The following is a 20,662-nucleotide window of genomic DNA, read 5'->3' on the forward strand; positions in this document are numbered from 1 at the left end:
ACTTATTTTACATAATGGGGCACCTGGGTGTCTCAATTTGTTAAGCTTCTGACTCCTGATTTTGGCCCAGATCATGATCTCATGAGTTCGAGTCCAGCACTGGACTCTGTGCTGATGGTATAGAGCCTACTTGAGATTCTCTGTCTCCCTCTCTCTCTGCCTCTCCCCCATTCTCCCTCTCTCTCTCTCAAAATAAACATTTTTTTAAAATATATGTATATAGGGGCACCTAGGTGGCTCAGTCAGTTAAGTGTCTGACTTTGGCTCAGGTCATGATCTCACAGCTCAGGAGTTCAAGCCCCGTGTCAGCTCTGTGCTGACAGCTCAGAGGCTGGAACCTGCTTCAGATTCTGTGTCTCCCTCTCTCTCTCTGCTCCTCCCCTACCTGCACTCTGTCTCTCCGTCTCAAAAATAAACAAACATTTTAAAAAAGAAATAAAAATTTATCCTGTTTATATCACTGCTATTTGGGGCTTCCTATTATAAGAATCAAAACTTAATTCAAATTAATTAATATATTCAAATTAATATAATTTCCACTAAAAGAAGTGGAGATGCGGATAGAAAATAGAATGTTCACGTAAATGCCTAGCTGAACTCACAGGAAGGAATGTAAATTTAAGGAGCGTTAAAAAAAAAAAAAAAGTAAGGGAGCCAGGACTGTTAAATGAGCTGCACCACCCAAAATGAAATGTAAACTGGGAAATGTTTGCCCCCTGGCGAAGGGAAATGAAAATGGAATTTGTCTGTCTCAATCTTCCCTCTGAATGAGATCAAATTTCTCCTGTTTTTCACCACTGCCCTTTCCTTATGCCCATCTTAAGATAGCTATAAGTGTATCTACATCTCTTTATAAAATATATATACTTACACACGAACACACACCCACATCCACATGTCTCATCCATACCCTGCAGTCTCAGAAATCCCGAGGTAAGAAAGTCAAGACAGCAATGTGTCCCAGAGAAAGCCCACGTAGAGAGCCTCTCCGGAGTGACGCTCCCTCACCACCCAGCTGGCAAACTCAGATCCAGGATTCCCACATATAAAAAGCTTCTATTGCGCATAACCCCACGACCTAAAGTGGCAAACTATGTGGACATGTGGCATCTTCAGAGAGGGTCCACAGAAACAACAAAGAGAAGAATTCGACTGCTAATCGCTTCCTAGACTGTAATGATCACATACGGGCTATAAAAGAAATATGATCATCATGTTTATGAAATAAAAAATGGAACTTAAGACGAAGAAAAGTAACAAAATGGAAACAAAACGGAACTTCTATGGAGCGTCTGGGTGGCTCAGTCAGTTGAGCATTCGACTTCGGCTCAGGTCATGATCTCACAGCTCGTGGGTTCAAGCCCCGCGTTGGGCTCTGTGCTGACAGCTCAGAGCCTGGAACCTGCTTCAGATTCTGTGTCTCCCTCTCTCTCTGCCTCTCCCCTGCTCACTCGTGTGTGAGCCAATCACCAATGATTGGTGTTTTCTGATATTAATAAAGAAAATCACCAGATTGGTGATCAAATTGTTTCTAAAATTGTTCTTTTACAAAAATTAATATTTGCTTTTGCTTTGGGGATGAACTCAACATTGCTTTAAAAAAAAACACAATGAGACATTTGGAAACTCTAATTTCAAGATCATTCATGAAACCTAAGACTGACTATGAGAAGAAACAGGGACTGACATGAGGAGGATACTCATGTTTATTTATTTTTTTAATGTTTATTTATTTATTTGGGGGGGGAGGGGCTGAGAGAGAGAGAGAGAGATGGAGAGAGAAAAACCCAAGCAGTCTCTGCACTGTCAGCACAGAGCCCAACACAGGGCTCAAACCCACGAACCGTGAGATCATGACCTAAACTGAAATCAAGAGCCATCGCTTACCTGACTGGGCTGCCCAGGCGCCCCTCCACTCACGTGGAAAAGACAAAGTATGGAGTATCCCACTTGCTTCCATGATTTTTAGAGGGAACCTAGACTTCAGATACTTTCTCGAGTCATTTCATCCTACAACTAGGGCACAGTGAAAATACCGTTCAAAGGTGTCAGGAGAACCAAAAGCAATTTCCTAGAGCCCAAAACAAAGGAGTGTGAGTGTGTGTGTGTGTGTGTGTGTGTGTGTGTGTGTGTGTGTGTGTGCACCTCCATTCATGTGTGTGTATGTCCGCGAGCATATGCATGTTTTAATCAATCAACACTAGATGGCTGTAGTTACAAAACCAATACGTTTCACAAGGTCTAAAATCCTGAGATGGGACGCTAGAGAACAGACGGATTCTAACCTTGTGAATTCAGTGCCGCCCTCTTCCCGTCTTGCAGGCAGTAAGAATAAGCACCGAGCTTTTAGGTTCAAAGTGCCGTGCATCTCTGAAGGAGCAGGCTTACATTCTAGAAGTCCTTATTTCACAGATGAAGACGTTCCCCTGACACAGCCTTGAGGATGCAGGTTTAATTTGCTCCGTAATGATTCCACTCTGCTCTGACGGCACCCTGTTATTTTCAAATCAGTTTCACGCATGCCAACTCATCTGACCCTCTCCATAATCCTGAGGGAGATGCTGTCCTCATCAAAGGCAAGGACACGGAGACCCACACAAGGGGCAGAAGCTTGCTCAAGGTGACAGAGCTCCCGAGGGATGACGTTAGCACTGGTTTCCCCAAGTACCAGCTCCTTGCTCAGAGCTCTTCCCACACATTGGACCAGGAAAGAGAATAAGACGCTTGCCCTGTGTAGTGTGTCTGGCATGGCCCTTTCATTTTCTAGAACACTCCATTCCAGTTCATTAAATACCCCCTTCCAAAATGTACTTGGAGTTCCTAGAAAGTTGACAACAGTAAAGAAATCTTTCACTGAGGTAGGAGAGGGAGGGGTTGTAGCCAGAAGGGAAACTTCTAGGTCTTGGTAATCTTTGGCTTTGAAGTTTTTGACAATTTTATGTTTTACCTACACCATCAATAAACAATCAGTGATTTTTACCTAAATATGCCAGCTCTGCTGGGTGGCCAAGACAGTTGGATATTACAGGCAAGATCAGTTAGAATCCACAAGCCAAGAAATTCACATGCAAATGATAACTACCGTTTAATGAGCACCTACTACGGACCGATCGCAGACAGCTATGCACGTCTCTTCCTTCCTCTGTCCATTCTTGCTCTATTGCCCGCACCCTGATCAACCCCCATCAACTGCCACCTTCTCTCCAAATGGTCTGTCAAATGCTTCTCCTGCCTCGAATCCAAATCTCTCTTATTTGTATATATGAGTATTTATATTTATAATGTATATAATTTATACAAATATATATATGTATGAATAATTCTAAGACAAACATATTTTGACTTAAAAAAAGGAGAGAGGCAGGCACTGTTGTCCCCCAACAATTTGCTCTCAACTCTACACCCCAAATACACAAATCGATCACATGGTTCACTTTCTTAAAACCCTTCTAGGGACTCCCCCTTGCCCGGGGGTAGCACTGAAGGTCCCCGGTGCCACTTACTGGGCTCCAGCCTCTTTCTCCCCCTCACACCTGGCCTCTATCAGTTATTTGTGCCAAAGTTATTCAAACTCATGGCATCCACTGTGTTGCTTCCACCTGCTCTAATGCCCACCTTCGTGCCCTCCCCCTTCTGGTCTCAGACATTCTGGAAGACTTTCCTCAGTCCCCCCTCCCCAGTTCCACCTGTGTCTAATGCTGCGTTTAGCATCCTGTACTCCTCCTTTGTAATACTTGTTCCAAGTATCCTTTAGTGGAGTGTTGTGGGGAGTATTTGCTTAATGAGTATACTCTAGGGGCGCCTGGGTGGCTCAGTCGGTTGAGCGGCCGACTTCGGCTCGGGTCATGATCTCTCGGTCCGTGAGTTCGAGCCCCGCGTTGGGCTCTGTGCTGACAGCTCAGAGCCTGGATCCTGTTTCAGATTCTGTGTCTCCCTCTCTCTGACCCTCCCCCGTTCATGCTCTGTCTCTCTCTGTCTCAAAAATAAATAAAACGTTAAAAAAAACATTTTAATGAGTATACTCTACATCTGGTTGGTCAACCACTGAACCCCTGAAAACTAACATATTATTTTGAAGCTCTGAAAATTGTGCCTTAGTGTAAATTTTTCATCACAAGCAATACACACATGCCCATAAACACACGCACCTGAAACCAAAGTTTCATGAACGTACCCCTTCTGCGCACAATTCACCTGACAGTTTCTCTTCTGCTTTAATGTTGGCCACAGCCCAGGTTGATGATTTGACAGCCTGCTAAGGGACTCAACCTGCATTTTAAATAACCACCCATGTAACACGATGCTTAGTAGGTCCTGGGTGACTGTAGAAGAGACAGATGACCAACTATTCACCAGCCACTACTGAAACCTATTTGCTTTTTGCTAACACCGTGTAACGGTTTATTTGCTTATGGCTTTGTCCCTCCTAGGAGAACGAGGGCCCAGAAGGGCTAACCCCCGCCATTCCGGGTACAGTTATTTCCCTTGGTTGCGCTGATGGGATCAGGGTCACAAGTGTGGCTTCCCTTGGTCCCAGGGCCACAGACTGTCCCCTTAAGTACCCTCCAGAAAGAGATTTTCTATGATTTCCCTCTTTGCTACAGACCGCGATATCCCTATCACAGCAAGGAGATAGGATTTAGGAAATACAAAAGGAAAAACTTTCCAGCAACATCCTAATGCCACCCAATTCATTACTGCCTTTGGTCTTCTGGCTAATATGTCAATTGGCCAATCTAATTATCAGATTTTAGGGCTCTTTTAACTGATTTTTCAAACCCTTTGGTCTCACATGAGCACAGCCCTGTCCTGTTGAATGCCAGGACCCCTCACATGAGAAGCCAATTTTTTTTTTATAACTAGTTCATCAATGCCATCTTTTACCTGCTGTGTTTTTCTGTTTCCACGAGATACCTGAAACCCCAGGGCTCTTCCCTCCACGTCTCCATTTTTCACCTACCTCAGGCACCTGCCACACAAAACAGTGAAGGAAACTGTCCCTGGACTGACATCTCCCCCACAGTTCTCCGCAAACGCATGGTAAGGATCCCCCACTCGCTCGGGAACCGTGCAAACCCGGACTGAGCTTTCCCCGGGAAACCCCAGGGACATGGCTCGGAGGGGGTCCACCCCTAGGGTTGTCCAGGGATGTGTCCCTCGTGCAGCTGTGTGGCTTCCTGGAGCATGAGTGCTTCCCTCAGAGCCCAGTCCCAGGGCACAACTCCAGGGCAAAACTTGTGCTGTCACCCCAGAAAATTAGACTCCTCTTACTTGAACTGAAGCCAAGCAAGGGTAGCCTCTAAATCTGGTTTGGAGGTCTGTGGCTTATAAGCCAAATTTTACTCAAAATTCGGAGGGCTTTGGTTTTGTGGTGTTTTTTATTTTAATCGTTTTTTAAGTTTATTTATTTTGAGAGAGAGAAAAAGAGGGGGAGGGGCAGAGAGAGGGAGAGAGGGAGAGAGAGAGAGAATCCCAAGCAGGCTCTGCTCTGTCAGCGCAGAGTCCGATGTGGGACTCGAACTCCTGAACCGTGAGACCATGACCTGAGCCAAAATCAAGAGTTAGATGCTTGGGGCACCCGGGTGGCTCAGTTGATTAAGCATCTGACTTCAGCTCAGGTCACGATGCCACGGTTCATCGGTTCGAGCCCCACATCCGCCTCCACGCTGGCAGCTGGGAGCCTGGAGCCTGCTTCGGATTCTGTGTCTCCCTCTCTCTCTCTCTGCCCCTCCCCGCTCATGCTTTGACCTTCTCTCAAAGAGAAAGAAACATTAAACAACTTTTTTTAATAAAAAAATTTCTTCAGAAAAGAAATGCAGTTACCACTGAGATTTCAAGCCATGAATAATAGCTTCAGATCCCATAGGACCCAGTACACGGCTCATCGCTGTGCGTCCGCAGTAACCGTGCCCTCTTAAGGTGGAGATGAGCAGCTATTGTAAAAAGAAGCGTGTTTCCCCAACCCATCGGACCCTACTTGCTTGGTTATACAAACGCTTTGTGTAGATTCTCCTTGTAAGCCAACATGTATCTACATGCTTGACCCGAAACACCACACTTTACTCCGTGTACCACAGTGGTATAAAAAGTGTAAAAAAAAAAAAAAAGTTTCTCCCAAATGTACCTTAGACTTAATGTCATTTTGATGCAACAGAAAGCAAGGGAGCTAATGTAAATAAAAGCCCCGTTACACACACTGCAGAGATTTCCACTCTTTTCAATACGCAACTCACGAAAACGGCCTCAAAATCATATTCACGCCACTGGTGTTTCGCGCAAAACGTATCTTGATGCTGTGAACAAATGCTCACGGTCATGTTGTCGACTCTGCTGGGCTGCGGTGACCCAATTATCCGGTCAAAGGGCTGCATGGATGCGAGGGACAGGGCGGGTTAAAGTTTAACTCCCAGCAATTGTAAACCAAACCTAAAGCCACTGAACCTTTGGAGTTTGATATGATGATTAGGGCATAACCAGAGTGACACGTTGAACTCGCCATAATCAAGGAAACCTTTTCCGGGTGGGGATCTCTGAAATCGCTCAGGTACGGTGCATGTGTTTTGCTTTTTCTGCTTCGGCTCTGGGAAACTGTGCAGGGTGGCTCCGTGGGAATGCAGTGAGAACAGCTTCTGCCCTCTTCGACCCTAGAGCCTAATTCAGGGTGCTTTCTGGCTGTTTTCATATGAATGGAGCAACCCGAAAACCAAAGAACAGATTGGGACCATCATATGATCTCAGAATGAAATGGCAGCCATCTTCCACTACTTGGTTTAATCAAATTCTGAAGCTGCAAAGTAGATTTACCACTTTAGGTTCAAGTGCAGGGCTGATGTGTCGGAGAAGTATATTTAGCAGTAGCCAGACAGCTGGGAGAACTGTGGTTGGCTGTCCTGATCCTAGGACCCCCGGAAACATTAAAAAAAAATGTAATTACAGGAGAAATGGCATTAATATCACCAGCAGATTCTGAGTTCTCTGTGTAGGTCACAATCCCTACTATACTTGAGATTTTGTATGTTCAAGTCTCTCCTTCCCTCTCTCTTATCCTTCACAACCACCGAAAACCAAAATCTAAAACGCGAAACTCCACAGAAAAGAAACCCACACAAAATCACCTTGGTCAATTCTCGCCGTGTCCTTTGCCAGGATCCTACCTCTCACCAAAGGAACAGCCTAAGCTATTTGCTTTTCATTCTAGCAAAACAGAAAAAACAAAAAACAAAACAAAAACAGTCATGGAAAATGATTGGCTTTGAGTGTGTTAAACCTCAGCCTTGGGGATAGCCGATTAGAGCTTTTCCTTTGGGGATGGTTTGGGCAAGTGCCACAGCAGATATATTTTCACATGATCATTCTGTTCACCCCAAAAAGATGATTCACAACCAAAATATGATGCGATTTTCTCTAAAGAAAGATGGCAGTCAGAGTACTTACCAGGAATATCCATTCCTACCAGAAATCTCTTAAACTCTGATGGAATTACTCTTGTGCCATGATGGTTAAAATAAATGCGAAGGAGAAATGGGGCTCCAAGTTAAACAGGTGTATTTGCAGTAGGACTTGTCAGATGTGCATTGGGTATCTCCCAGGAGGCGAGGAACAGAACATTTTTGTGCATGGTGCCCGATGAGTGTTTCGAAAACACACATTGACGGACTCAGCTTTCGTTATGATTTCGAAGCTCCAAAGATGTGTTGGTCTGCTCTGAAGCATCCTTGGTAATATGTGCTGAGGTATAAACAGTAGGAATGTAGATCTGGAGATAACGAGAGGGCTTACTTGTTGGGGAGCTGAGGCCTTCCCCTGCCAAATACAGGCTAATAGACATGAGTGACTAGATGATTTTCAGGGCCATCTTTTCCAGAATCATGTTAATACTGCCCATTGGAGACCATTCTCATGTTTTACTGTTCCACCTTACTATTTATCAGGTGTAAGGGAAGGGGGAAGAGAATTGTCAAAAAGAAAGGAAAAGAAAGAAAAACAGTGGGCAAATATGAACTGACACGATGGATAGGGAAACACTGAATAGTTGTTGTTGTTGTTTGTTGTTATTATTGAATATTTAGTTACTATTTTTCAGTGGGCAAATCCCAAGTTGACTCTGTGTTGTCTCAAATACAACATGTCCTACGCTGTATTCAGTGGATGTTAATAAATGTGCCCTCCCCCAGAAGTAGCCCCAATGTCAAGTTGAGGAAAGGTGGTTAGGTTAAAGCAGGTGAATGTTATCACATGAATGTTTGCAGTAATAATAATCGCAGACGTTTCTTAAGCACCGTATCGCCCAGTCCACTGTTTATCTACATTATTTTCAGAACAGCCATGGAAGGTAAGACACTATTATAACATTTTACTAATGAGAAAATTGAGCACAGATTAGTTACCTACCAGGCTTGCCATCACCCAGTTAGTAAACCATTGTAATTGTACTTGCCGGGGGGCTAGGCATTTACTGCGCGTGTCAACGTATCCGTTTCTGGTGAGCATCTAGGGGTGGGTGGTATTTTGCTTCCTGAGCTTCATCTATAACAGAACATCACTCCGGAACATCTACTCACATATCTCAGCAATGGTATTCTTGAGAACACAGATTGAGAAAGAACAAACATTTTTGCAGCCCCTAAACCCAGAACCAGCTGAAACCATCCGAGGGACCTGAGAGCCTAGCAATATCCCAACAAACAAGACCATGCCTCTCTTCGAGATTTTCCAAATTCATTACAGAAAGAACACCAGACTCTTCCTCTGACAGAGCTCGCTCGGAAGGCCTGTTCCCAAGCTCCCCTCGCTGTGTGGCCTCGGGCCCACTACTTAACTTCCCTGGGCTCAGATTCCTCAAGTGTGCAAGGAGAGTAGGACCCACCCCAGAGAATTTAGCGAGGGTTTAACAAGATGACATAGCAAAACGGTTCAGGCGCCATCCGGGGCACACGGTAGGAATTCAGCAAAACGCAGTCCTCTTCCCGTGTCTCTGTTTGTAACAACCTCCAGCAAAATTTCCTGAAACTCGCCCCACTTACTGCTCTTTGTTTAGACTGTACTGATACGTTTTCGATCGAAAACTGTGCACAAACGATAAAGTTCTGATCAGCCACCAATGGTAACCATATTCTATCTATTCAGATAAAAAGACAAAAACAAAAAAACAAACAAACAAAAAACTTCTGGCTTTCTTTTATTCTACACAGACAGCAGCAACGGCAACAGAGCAGAGTATCCTTTTGTTTTAGAGAAGGTTGCTCAAGGAAACGCTCAGCTAAAAGCCCAGGGCCCTTGGCAGAGCAACCCACAGGGCATCCAGTCCCAAGCGGGTGTTCGTTTCACCACACAGCCAGTCGATGTGACACGTCGGTTTCGGGAACCGGCTCTTAAAATACTGTCATCCCTCGGCAAGCGGGGTAGGAAGCTGGGTACCATTGCGCAATCGTTTTCATTACCTTATGTGTCTCTAAGTGACTCAATCCGTTCAAACAAGACGGTATTGATCGACGGAGGGTAAACACCATTTGATCTTACTCATGGAAACAGTAACCAGGCTCCTCTAAAGTGCAGTTCTAACAGTCCCCACCCCCCCTGGAAAGCATCCGGAGAAGGAGAAGCGTCACTGTAGGGTCCAGGCAGCTGTAAAATGTCCTGCTGATGGGATCAGGAGAGCTCATTTAATCAGTTTAGCCCATCCACCCCAGTCCAACGAGGACCTCAGCTTTAAGAACTATGTAGAAGTCTTAATTTAACAAATTAAGGTTTTGTGTGGAGTATTTTTGATTCACCCAAACCGAAAATTTAGAGATCTCCTTTTATAAAAATGGCTGCCTTGACAAAAACATGCTGGTATCTTGAGTTTGTTAATTTGATGTTTTTTTTAAGTTTATCTATCTATTTTGGGGGAAGGGGGCAGGGCAGAGAGGGATTGAGAGAGAGAGAGAGAGAGAGAGAGAGAGAAAATCTCAACAAGCCTCCCCACCACCAGTGCAGAGCCCGACATGGGGCTTGAACTCACGAACCATGAGATCATGACCTGCGTGAAAATCACGAGTCGTATGCTCAACCGACTGAGCCACCCTGGCACCCCTTTAATTTGATTTTTTTTAAGATATATAAACTTACCTTTTTTTTTTCCTTACACAGATAGGTACCTGGAATTTTATATGTGTAGGTATTAACAATCATATGGAAAGTATTTTCCAGGTTTGTTTATTCCAGTAGGGTTCCATCCCTGGTAATATTAAGAGGAAGGCAAGAATAAGGACTAACTTAACCCCCTCCAGTTTGCAAGGTTAGGTATAGGGCTGCACCCCTGGCAATAACATGGCTAAGAGAATTAGCACACGACAATCTGGCTGCATGGAACAACAGAGTGGCCAAACTGGTTTGCCATTCAGTAAAACCCCCACCTTCAGTGATACAGTGATTCCTCCTCTTCTTCCAGCAGTTAAAAAATGATCATTGTTTTGGGATGCCCAAATGATTCAAAGAACACTTACATGGCAGAATTACCTACTGTAATACCTTATTTCTATAGAATATTCTAGTTTACAAAACACTTTATACAGAAGCATTTGGACTTTTTCTAGTGCCACATCTCTTCACCGTCAATTCAGCATGCCTGCTTTCTTCCAGGTCACCGAGTCATTGCTCATTTTTCCAGTTGTACAGAGCGAGGAGGCTGCAACATGGCCACTAGAGTTTAGCAGCCGAGCTGGGCTCCCACAGCAGAGGGCAGATTACGTATGGAGGCTTCACCTCCGTACTGGACGTAACTGACCCGGTGCTGAGTTAACTAAGAGCCTAGATGAAACTAGGCAGAAAAGATAAGAATCCCCATGGAAAGGTGGCATCTGGGTGGCTCAGTCAGTTAGGCATCTGACTTCGACTCAGGTCCTATCTCATGGTTGTGGGTTCGAGCCCCATGTCGGGCTCTGTGCTGACAGCTCAGTTCTGGAGCCTGCTTCAGATTCTGTGTCTCCCTCTCTCTCTCTCTGCCCCTCCTCTGCTTGTGTTCTCCCTCTCTCTCAAAAACAAATAAATAGGGCGCCTGGGTAGCTCAGTCAGTTACGCATCTGACTTCGGCTTAGGTCACGATCTCACAGTTCGTGGGTTTGAACCCTGTGTCGGGCTCGGTGCCGACAGCTCTGTTCTGGAGCCTGCTGCGGATTCTGTGTCTCCCTCTCTCTCTGCCCCTCCCCCACTCGTGCTCTGGTTCTGTCTCAAAGATAAATAAACATAAAAAAAAAGTAAAGAGAATCCCCGTGGAAGGTGAGAGGAATAACAGACATTGGCAGGACACTGGCAGGACATCATGCGTCAAGGTGACCGGCTTTCATTCCCCTCAACTCATCTTCAGCACTCTTCCATCCAGCTTTGATGCTGGGACTGAGTTGACTGCTCATCTTTCTAGCTGGGACCTTCTGCCTGAAGCAGATGGGCTTCTTGGATTTATTTAAACCTAATAGTTTTGATTACTTGCCGTGGAAGTCAGAGAACAGACTCTGATACCATGGAGGGGGGACGTCGGCCCATTGAAGTGACTGTGTCGGGAACCCTCTTTCCTGAAGATCCCCAGCAGTGCCTCCCAAGGCAGGCATTTATGGCCAACCAGTCAGGACCGGCACCCTATCATGATGGTAACAATGATATGAATAATAGCTCTTAGCTCCTGCCATGTGGGCTCCTGCCACATGCCGGGCACATACACTAATTCATTCGACCCTGTGGAATTCTGTGCAATGGGTGCTATTGCTATGCGGTTCGTCCAATAAAGAAGCCAAGGCTTAGGAATGTGGATAAATGTACCCAAGGCTGCACAAGGCTAAAAAGCGGTGGAAGGGTGCCTGGGGGGCTCAGTCGGTTGAGTGTCTGACTTCGGTTCAGGTCATGATCTCACGGTTCGTGGGTTCCAGCCCCAGGTCGGGCTCCACGCTGACAGCTCAGAGCCTGGAGCCTGCTTCGGATTCTGTGTCTCCTTCTCTCTCTGTCCCAACCCTGCTTGCTCTCTCTCTCTCTCTCTAAAACAAAATAAAAACATTAAAAAAATAAGTAAAATAAAATAAAACAAAACAAAAAGCGGTGGAAACAGGAGTGAGCTCCAACCGGCCGGCACGGAGCGCTCTGAAAACAGAGCATGAAGGGAGCACCGAGAATCGCTGAATCTTGGAACTACAACTAAATTTTGGAGGTCCGTTATTGGACAGAGAAAAGCTAAAGGAGTTTCCCAAGGGTAAAAGACATTTTTCTGTTAGGGTAAGAACCCAAGTGCAGACCCCCAACCCTCAGGCAGGCCCTGCACCTTATAGGAGCCCTCGCTGCACCGCCCCTGTATTCAGCCTGAGTCTCTCCACGAATCCTGGGAGGCAGACTAACAGGCCCCCGTGGTTGGGAGGAAAATGGCCTTCTCTCTGAGTCCCACCCTCCTCTCGAGGCCCAGACTCCCAGACGGACGCAGCCAGAGACTCAGTTGAAGGAGACCCCTTTCATGACCTAGTGAGAGGGCCAGGCCCAGACTTCAGAAGAAATGCGCAGGCACGGGCACCAGGAGCGCAGCGATGGGTTTGCATTACTGCAGGGTAATTGTCCTAATGACATGCCTGCCCGAGGCCCACATTCTGCTTGTGTCTCAAGACGGGCGCCTCCCAGCTGGGGGACACACTCTTCTCCCCAGGGATAGAATAACTGGGCTGCTAGGTCTGTAAATGCTAAGGGAGTCCCATATTTAAACTGACCTAGTTTGGAGCTTTAAATTGAGACCAAATGTTCCCAAATAGCAGGCCCACCAGCCTCAATAGAATTATTCATTTAGGATAATAAGAGTATGTTTCCATAGTAGAATACAAATTACTCGGGATACAGGGTATGAATGATAGGGACACTTGGAGGTGTTCACATTCAGGAACACGTTAGCCTAAAATCACTTAGCAAATTAGCCCGGTAAAGCCTTGCAGGAACGGCATTTAGGACAAGCAGGTTGTGACGGTAGGAAAGGAGACATGTAGGTGAGAAATGGCCAAGTATGGAAGTGTCCTAGGGAACCAGAGGAGAATATAAGTATTTGTAGGGCAGCTATTTGATCTTTGAGGAAGCATTTGTTTATTAATGTTGAATTATTATTACAGACATTTGAGCATCACGCTTACCAGATAGGAATTTCCCCCACGTCTCTCCCTCACTACAGAACAGATACGTAATACAGGGGCATTGACTAGAATTGGAATCTTCCAAGAATTGCTATTATGTGGCGCTTTAGGGTATTTTAAGGTAGGAGAAAAACCTATCCTGTCTAGAAACTCTTATTTTCACTTGCCTTTCAAAACAAGCTGCAAAGCCAACTACTTCCTGTAATGATAATTTAGAACGTCAGTATTTCAAAGGATTCCACGAAGCACGGTGGTCTAACGGACAGATTCGTGCACAGCATAGAGCAAAGAGAAGACAGTGGCACTGCTAAAGCCAGAGGCTGGAGACCCAGAGTGGCTGGGCTTGAATACTGGCCCCACCATTTCCCAGCAACGTGACCTGCAGCAAATGATTTAACTTCCCTGTGCCTGTTTCCTCTTCCTGTAAAATCATGGTTACCTTCGGGATGAGATCAGAAATTACACACGAAGTGCTTAGTACGATAGCAAACAGGTGCGCACAAACCTGGGCTGTGTCATCTATAATAATCATCTCATTCCTGGGTTGATGACGCAGCGCTTTCCTAGAACAAAATGACTAGAGAGAGAGAGAGAGAGAGAGAGATGGGCCCTGGGGTCAACCTGTAGAGAGTTATTTAGACCAGAGGTCAGGCGGCTCAGAAATAACTCTCCTCGCCACTGGCCTATGGAGCAAATTAGGGACAATTTCTCCCTGACACTGTTGCTGCTTCTCCAAGGCAGAGATGTTCTCCATCACGGGCAGGGGCTCCTAATTAAGTCAGTATAAAATGATTTGAAGGAACCTGGCTAATTATCAAGGAAGCGGAATAGAAATGTGGACTTCACACCAGAGTGTGAGCCTCTCGGCCTGTTTTATTTGCACCCTTACAACCAAGAACCCATCAGTGCTCAAAGCCACTCACGACGATGCAGATTGAACAGTAGCGTGGTTATTAATGTGACAAAAATGCAGGCCTGAAAGAAGACAACCTGTTCCCAAATCAGTCACCCCACCCACTGGCATAGGCAGGGCAACAGAGAAAATTATGGGGGCAGGGGCCAAATGGAGCATCGGGACTGGTAAGGAGGGGGTTAGGGATTAGCATCTACCTTAAGAGGAATGGTGGGTTGGGGTACGTGGGTGGCTCAGTCAGTTGAGCGTCCGACTTCAGCTCAGGTCATGATCTCACAGTTCACGAGTTCGATCCCCACGTCAGGCTCTGTGCTGACAGCACAGAGCCTGGAGCCCGCTTCGAGTTCTGTGTCTCTCCCTCTCTCTCTGCCCCTCCCCTGCCCCTGCTCACACACACACACTCTTTCTCTCTCTCTCTCTCCCAAAAATAAATAAACATTAAAAAAATTAAAAATAAGTAAAAAATAAAGAGGAATGGTGGGTAGAGGGTCAGGAAGAGGTAATCCCTTGGGATTACTGTGTTACTCTGTCCACTGGGGCTGACTGGTTGACCCCTTGCTTGAGCTCAGCATTCTTCTAGATGCTGTGCTGGACACAAAGAAGTACTATTGTCCCTATCACTTCAAGGGACCCATGAAGGGTTTCCCTAGAGCTCCCATCCCAGGCCCCAGATTATTAATCTCTCCCTTCCCCACAGTCTCTCACTTTGCTGGAAAAATGAATACTATTTACTAGGGGGTCCTGAAAGGCAAGAAAGGTATCCTATTTATTTTTCAATTCACAAACCAAACACATTGCTATGCACATAACAGATTCATAATATTGTCTATGGAATAAAAGAGGCACCTGACTGGGGAGAGCAAGACAGTAGAAGAGGTAAAGAAAAACATCATGGACCGCCATGTACCAAAGTCTGTGCCGTGTACTTGTCCTAGCTTTTTGCCTCACTATAGCTACACGATGAGGTAGGCATCATGATCCCCAATTTCAAAATGAAGAAACTGGGATCTGGTTAAACAACTTGACCAAAGTTTACAAAGCTCTTAAGGGTAGAGCTCCCAACATTGGAAACTGAGTTGGTCCAAACCCATGATCCCTTGGTTTGCCGACTATGCCACCCTCCAACCTGGGAATCGATAATAAACAACAAAGGGCAAAATACTGTGTATTTTGTCATCATGTGGTGAAACTAGAAAGTTAGGACAGAGAGAACAAAGTCTGGAGTAGTCGGAGAGGCTATAGGAAGTTTCCGTTCAGCTCAGCAGATACGTGTGATGAAGTGTCTACTAAGTGTCAGGCTCGGTGCTCGGGCCTGGAGCTGAAAGATGCATGTCCGTCCCTGGGAAGGCTCTGGTTCTCCATCTCTTCATCCTCACTGCCGGCCATAGCTGGACACTTCTTTTTTCCCCCCAGGTCCCCAGACTACTCTTTCTGCCTCTAATACATTGTCCGCAACACTGGCTGAATCATCTTCCTAAAGTACACAGGGACCTGTTGGAATTCTTCCATGCAGAATTCATAAGAAGCCCAGAAAACTCCATCATGCCAGTATTGGTTTCATTCTTGCCTGCCTCACTGGCCATACCTGTTGTCACTACCAAACCTGATCCCCTCCACACCACTTGCATTCAACGTTCCAACTACACTCAACTTTCAACATTCCAGCTACACTCAACTTTCAACATTCCAGCTACACTCAACTTTCAACATTCCAACTACACTCAACTTTCAACATCCCAGCTACACTCAACTTTCAACATTCCAACTATACTCAACTTCACCGTCTGTGCTGTTTTCATGTATACCTCTGTCCCCTAGAGTCTCCATTCTTCTCCTGACTCCTAGGCTTCTGGGCTGGTCTGAGTAGAGAGAAGCTATACACTGGAAATATAAAGTTGGGTGCATTTGACAGGTGATGACATAGGTTGATAGAGTTGTAGAATAGGGACCATGGAAAGTGTTTTAGTAGGAAAATGTCATAACAAAATGGTTGAGAACATTAACGAGTGCTATGCAGAGGATGTTAGAGTTAGAAAAAAGGCCAGAGGTCATGGTAAGACAAAATCCAGGTATGAAATGATGGTTGCATACATGCTAATTAATGGCCATGGGAATTAATCAATTAATTAATTAAGAGACAGAAAAATGTCAGACCTCAGTGGTTGAATAGAAATAAGGACAAAGAACTTAGTACAGACAATTTATACCATGGCATGTAAGTTGCATAAAATCACAACTTCCATAATCTAATTTTTTGAAAGGAAACATAAGGCTATCTTTCATTACAAGCATCAGATTGCCTCAGAGTTACTGCCATATAGAGCTTTAGATAGTTGGATTTTTGTAAGCTTCACTCAAGGACCAAACATATTTTATTAATCAGTGCTTGGCAGTCATGGTGAGAATTAAGTGTTCGACCTAATTGTTCCAAATTGGTCCGAGGAAACCAGATGCAGCAATTAAGTTCAAAAGGACAATCTCAACTGGAAAGAAGAGACATCATAACACGAGTCCAAGAATGAATGAAATATAGTGTTCACAGCTTGTCAGGCCCATATAATCTGCCGCACAAATAACCGGTCCCAGAGCTATTGAATAAACATCCGCTTTTAGGCTGAAAAACATCTACATCGCATGCTGTGATTACCACTTTCCCAATGTGGACATCAACTTAGAAATTAAACATATGGGCAAAGAAATTCTATTCTTCTAAGGCCACTCTAGAATTTCTAAAGTCTGCCTGTCGTCTTTCCTGGGGATCTTTAAGAGGGTCAAGCATGGTGGGAAGAGTTGGGTATCATTACTGAGTGAAGAGGACACAACAGCCATCTGCAGCCTAATCTTACGGTTACTAGAAATGTGACAGCACTGAAACCATACGTGTATGTGCATTAGCCAGTGTTCTCTGGAGAAACAGAGCTGGCATTCTGATTGGAATCTCAGTGCATATACAAAAATGGTTTTGTTCTTGTCATTATTCTGGTACCTTAAGATCCTAGTACTAGTTACTAGCACCTCTAAGATGTATCTATCTTCCACTTACTTGTAAGTGGTTGACTCGCATGATTATGGAGGCGGAGAAGCCCCAAGCCCTGAAGTTGGCAAGCTGGAGACCCAGGACAGATGATGTGTACTTCCAGTCTGAAAGCCGGCAGGCATGAGACACAAGAGCCAGGGTTTCAGCTCAAGTCTGAAGTCCAGAAAAGATTGATGTCCTGGGAAGGTGGGGTTCCCTCTCTCTTAAGCTTTCTGTTCAATTCTGGTCTTCAACTGATTGGATGAGACCCACCACCAAATGGAGAGGGGCTTTACTCAGTCTACCATTTAAACTTAATCTCAACCAGAAAGACCTTTACAGACACACCCAGAATAATATTTGGCCAAATGTCAGGGCGCCCTATGGCCCCGTCCTGTTGGCGCGTAAAATCAGCCAATACAGTAGAAACTTAATGGCGTCAAGAGTTCCTATGTTGTCTGATTGCAAAGCTCTCCATTTCTTCCCCCATCACCCCCTCCCTCCTCTTGCACATGCAATTCCCACCTACTATTCAAGTTTTCTCAGATCATTTTTGGATTGAAAGACTTGTTCATCTCTCAGTCTTCAGCATTACCAACCAGAGGTCATGTTGGAAGCTCACTCTCAGAGTTTCTGATATTCTCATCCAAGCTGAGCCAAGACTGAAGGATCTGTAAAGAAGTGGTGGGCCCATGGGGTACCTGGGGGGGCTCAGTCAGTTACGCATCCATCTTCGGCTCAGGTCATGATCTCGTGGTCCGTGGGTTCGAGCCCGGCATCGGGCTCTGTGCTGACAGCTCAGAGCCTGGAGCTGCTTCGGATTCTGTGTCTCCCTCTCTCTCTCTGCCCCTCCCCCACTCGTTCTCTCTCTCCCTCTCTGTCTCTCTGTCTCTCTCTCTAAAATAAATAAAAAACAATAAAACAAAATGATGGGGTCAGAGTCAGTTACAAAAGGAAAGGGGCGTACGGAGAAGTCTCCTGTGCAATGCCACACTACCAACACTGGCAGCCAGGAGTTGAGTCACACTTGTGTGTATGTACACACCCATGTCTATACACACACATTTGTGCATTCATACACATATACCCATATAACGTCACGCACTCAGAGGGAGCTTGGGTTTGTCTCGGCCAGGAAGACTGTGAAAGGAAGCGGGGAACTAGGTGCAAGGCAAATGGCAAAGAGGAACAAAGAACCTAAGAAGCAACTGGCGTGTGTGGGAGAAGCACAGAATAGATACTCTGGACTTGCCCTGGAACACGACCAGGAAAGTAGACTTAGGGCCAGGTTATAGCAGGCACAGAAGTCAGGCTGGGGGAATGGATTCTCCCTCTGTAGTCCGCGATGAGGCCAATGAGGGCTTTTGAGCAGGAGAATATTGCAAGGGATCTTTCAAGAAGACTGAGGCAGCCAGAAAGAGGCGGGGCCTCGTGCATTGTACACCGTGCGCTCAGGTTGAGTCCAGTAACAGAACAAGGGGTGGGAGATGAGGGGAGGAGTACAAGACGAGCAACAGGTGAGAATATACATGTACTCAAGGCAGGAAAAAAGCCAAGATCAGATTTCCTGTTCCAGAGAAAGAGGCTTTCAGGGTATCAGCAGGAGTGATTCTGGACCCGCGGAGGGGGTTCCGCTGTTACCCTGGCTCAGTGCCTCCCTCCTCTGGTCTCCTCCCAGCCTCTTTCCTCATTGCCTACTCTCCATCCGTTTGGTCTCACTTCTGCTTCCTCTCCACATATGAACCACAGTGGGAATATAAGTACCTCATTGGCCAGTCCTCATGGAAACAGTTGAAAGCAAACCACTTGAGCCAGAATCTAGTAAGAACATAGTTTGGGGGAGGGGGGCATTTCAAAGGTTTTATTTCTAAATACTAGCTTAGGAAAAGATTTATTCATCAGAAAGGATGCAAATGTCAATAATTATTAGAGAAAATTTGGAACCATCCCCCTTTTTTCTCCTATGATCTACTCTCTACCTTTCTTTTATAGGCTTTTTCTTCTCTTTAATACAATTGTCTTGATGTGACGTCTATCCCGTCTATTTGCCAGGTGGGATAAATTCCATTGCTGCCCATGTTTTTGTTTTGACATTTAACATGGATGGACTAGAGCTTAATGCAAGAGTTTCAAACTCAGAGGCCAATCAGTGTCACTTTGGAGGCTTACATCATCCCATTTCCGGGGCCCCGCTCCAGACCGGGTGAATCTGGTCCCTCCAGGGTGAGGAGGATGCATCCCAGGTACACGTGATTATAACGTCAAGCCAGAGGCAGGGAGTCCGTCTGTCCCTCCCCCAGCATGCCTTCTCTGTTGTCAGCTCAACCTGGCTAGAGCAATTCTCAAATGACTTTCTCTGGGCCAGTTTGGAGTATGTTGTATCACGGTACAATATTTTAAGTCTGGGGTCCTCCTTCTCCAGTCACGATGAAGGAATTCATTCAAACCAGACACTTCCTCTGAGAAGATTACAGAGAAGCTGTTTCTCAGAGCATGATAAAAAATTGAGGAGGGCGAGATTTAAGGGAGCAAATAGGACTCGCTAAAATTCAGGAAAGTTGCAGTTCAATCTCAAAGTCCTATTTTGACAAAACATGCATAGGTTAATGCTTCCTCACCTGCATTTCCTTGTGTAATTTACGGTTTCAGGCTAAAGCCCGGGGATTTGATGGCTTCTTGTTGGTACTTGAAGGGCATCGTAAGCAAAGAAATGGGTAATGTGTTTTCAAGCAGATCAAATGTACCTCTATTATATCTCCTTAAGAATATGCTTTAAAAAAAAAAAAAAAAAAGGAGGTGTTTCCATTGGAGCACAAATTATGCAATTTCAAATGTACTTTTTAAGTGAAAATATATTGTCTATGTGCAATTACTTTTCCCTCAAACAAAACAAAAAAGAATATCTAGATGTCAGGACCGGTTTGGCAAGAATGATCAGCTGTGGACCAGATGGACGCGCTTAACTTTCCCAAGAGTTTGGGGAACTTGTTCTTCTCAACTGAGATTGTGTCTGATTCCTGGTTTCGAATTAGTGCTTAAAAAAATAAAAAGAAGTGAGGCACCTGGGTGGCCCAGTCGGTTACGCATCTGACTCTTGGTTTTGGCTCCTCTCATGGTCTCACGGTTACTGAGTTTGAGACCCGCATCAGGTTCCATACTGACAGTGTGGAGCCTGCTTAGGATTCTCTCTCTTGCTCTCTCTCTCTGCCCCTCCCCTGTTCTCTCTCTCTCTCAAAAATAAAAAACTTTTTTAAAAAATTGAAAAAAAAAACATACCTTCTCACCCCATGCATATTTATAATGCTGAAATTCAGTCCAGGTGTGTATGTGTATAGATACATATCTATATACATATCTGTATAGACAAGGAACACACATAAATCACAATATAATCATTTGACTATTGTACATCTCCTTATTGATTTTCTCTGATAATTTTAAATCACTCGTTCCAATTGAACTTTTTCTAGTATCGTTTCATTTTCCCCATAAATATTTTTATGACAGTACAATTTCCCCCCGTATCTTAGGTTTTGCTGCTTTAAGTTACTCTATCTAGTATTTCAAATGACTCCAAATAAGATGATGGATAGATTTAAA

The 20,662-nt window shown here is 45.1% G+C and overlaps 1 protein-coding gene across 1 annotated transcript in view; it reads left to right on the plus strand.

Annotated features, from left to right (window-relative positions):
• Window positions 1-6,511: 6,511 nt before the first annotated feature.
• Window positions 6,512-20,662, plus strand: part of A1CF (APOBEC1 complementation factor) — a 76,687-nt gene continuing 62,536 nt past the window's right edge. Inside the window, exon 1 of the mRNA XM_015544714.2 lies at window positions 6,512-6,544. The gene's annotated coding sequence lies outside the window, so the exon portion shown is untranslated. The remainder of the gene's footprint in view (window positions 6,545-20,662) is intronic.

Source organism: Panthera tigris, chromosome D2 (genome assembly GCF_018350195.1).
Source record: "Panthera tigris isolate Pti1 chromosome D2, P.tigris_Pti1_mat1.1, whole genome shotgun sequence".
Classification (NCBI taxonomy): domain Eukaryota; kingdom Metazoa; phylum Chordata; class Mammalia; order Carnivora; family Felidae; genus Panthera; species Panthera tigris.